The sequence below is a fragment of the Myotis lucifugus genome, unplaced genomic scaffold (assembly GCF_000147115.1).
Source record: "Myotis lucifugus unplaced genomic scaffold, Myoluc2.0 scaffold_40, whole genome shotgun sequence".
NCBI classification, from domain to species: domain Eukaryota; kingdom Metazoa; phylum Chordata; class Mammalia; order Chiroptera; family Vespertilionidae; genus Myotis; species Myotis lucifugus.
Window position 1 is genome coordinate 2,862,826 of NW_005871088.1, and position 2,375 is coordinate 2,865,200.

A 2,375-nucleotide genomic window follows, 5' to 3' on the forward strand; every position below is an offset into this window, starting at 1 on the left:
AGACTGTCAAATGAAAAAATGACAACAGCCAACACAATAGTTGTCTGGTGTGAATGAATAAAAATTATACCTATTTTTGTCAGAGCAACAAAAAATAATATGTTTTTGGTGTGAGGCAAAATTTTAGTAATTAGGAGATCTTCACCGTACTGGGCCAGCTGCGGAGGCTGTTGGGGTGGGTGGCGGGGTTTAGTTCTGTTGCGGTTTTTGAGAAGTTTGGGTTCTGCCCATAGGAACTAAAAATCAGGGCACCCAGCACCATGGAGTACCTGACAGAATCAGCCAAGCGCACCCCCAGATACATCTTGTGCTGTGAACGTGGTGTTGTAATTAGTCCAAATCCTGCCAATATTTGTGTGGTCTGTATGCGAAGTGAAGTAGACATCAGCCAAGGCATTCCGAAACAGGTCTCTATATCTTTCTGCAAATAATGCCAAAGATATTTCCAGCCACCAGGAACTTGGATACAATGTGCATTAGAACCCAGGGAACTTCTTGCTTTGTGTTTGAAAACAATCAAAGCCCCTCTGAGTAAGGTTCGGCTTGTAGATGCAGGCTTTGTTTGGACTGAGCCCCATTCTAAGAGACTTAAAGTTAAACTAACTGTTCAGAAAGAGGTGATGAATGGTGCTATCCTTCGGCAAGTGTTCGTGGTGGATTATGTTGTTCAGCCTCAGATGTGTGGAGATTGCCATAGAGTAGAAGCTAAGGATTTCTGGAAGGCTGTAGTTCAAGGTAGGCAAAAGACTTTGCACACAAAAAAACTTTCTACTATCTGGAACAGTTAATTTTGAAATATGGAATGCATCAGAATACACTTCGTATCAAAGAAATTCATGATGGACTGGATTTCTATTATTCTTCAAAGCAGCATGCTCAGAAGATGGTAGAATTTCTTCAGTGTACAGTTCCTTGTAGATACAAAGCCTCACAGAGACTGATCTCTCAGGATATCCATAGTAACACATACAATTACAAAATCACTTTTTCTATGGAAATTGTTCCAATATGCAAGGATAATGTTGTCTGTCTCCAAAACTGGCGCAAAGCCTGGGAAATATGAATCAGATTTGTGTGTGTATTCACGTAACCAGTGCCGTCCAGCTCATAGATCCAAATACCCTACAAATGGCAGATATTGATAGGAGCACTTTTGGAGTCACACCTTATGCCATCCCAAACAGCTAGAGGAGTTTATTGTGATGGAATGCAGCATAGTCCGAGATCTAAAACGCAAAGCAGGTGCTGGAATGATATCAAAAAAGCATATCCTTGGGGAAGTCTGGGTACAGAAAACATCTGAAATGGATACAGATAAACAGTATTCTTGTTGCACTCATTTGGGACATCTTCTGAATCCCGGGGACCTGGTATTGGGGTTTGATTTGGCAAACTGTAACGTAAATGGTGAACATGTCAACAAAATGAACTCCGATAGAGTCCCAGATGTGGTATTAATCAAGAAGAGCTATGACCATACCAAACGTTAGCATCGTAGAAACTGGAAACTGAAAGAGCTTGCCAGAGATAGAGAAAACATGGATACAGATGATGAAAGGCAATACCAAGATTTCCTTGAAGATCTTGAAGAAGATGAGGCAATTAGAAAAAATGTAAACACTTACAGAGATCCCACCATTCCTGTGGAAAGTGACACAGATGATGAGGGAGCACCTCGAATTAGTCTGGCTGAGATGCTTGAAGACCTTCACATTTCTTAAGATGCTACTGGGGAAGAAGGTGCCTCGATGATGACATAATGAGATCATGTTATGGATGGTTTCTGTATCTGTAGGCTCAGGATGTTGGACAAAAGAACCTTTTCTATTTCATTTATGCCTTCATATTTTGAAAGGAGAAATTTAGTTTTAAACCTAAATAAATAGGACTATTTTGATTGCCCTCTCAAAGCATTGAAAAAGATGGATGGCATAGAAATTTTAGATAAGAGATTATGGAGAATATTCTTATTACTGATATTTAGGCTACTTTACCTGTTGGATTTGATTGGTTCACTTTTTCTTTCTTACACAGTATTTTTACATAACATTCGTGCTGATTTAAAAGCTTAAAAGTTGTGGTTGCTTGGAGGTTACCTAAGTCTGAAAGCATAAAGCAAGCTTTTACATTCTTTTTTATATTGATTGTTTTAGTAAAAGAGCATATGATGAATTATTTAAATATGAACTTTTTTTGCACTTTAATCCACTTTAGATCAGTTTTATGTCCTTGGGGTAAGAAAGTTGGGGTTCAGTTCATCACTGGACATTCAGAAGAAAAATTAATCATTTTTATTAACACCTTTAAAAGTTGATAAATTGACCTGGCAATTTATCAGAAGAAAATATATTTAAATTATTTGTGGATTTGTAGCA

The 2,375-nt window shown here is 38.2% G+C and overlaps 1 pseudogene; it reads left to right on the top strand.

Moving 5' to 3' along the window:
- The first annotated feature begins 260 nt into the window (after positions 1-260).
- Positions 261-1,950, top strand: LOC102433959 (annotated as a pseudogene).
- Positions 1,951-2,375: the final 425 nt, after the last annotated feature.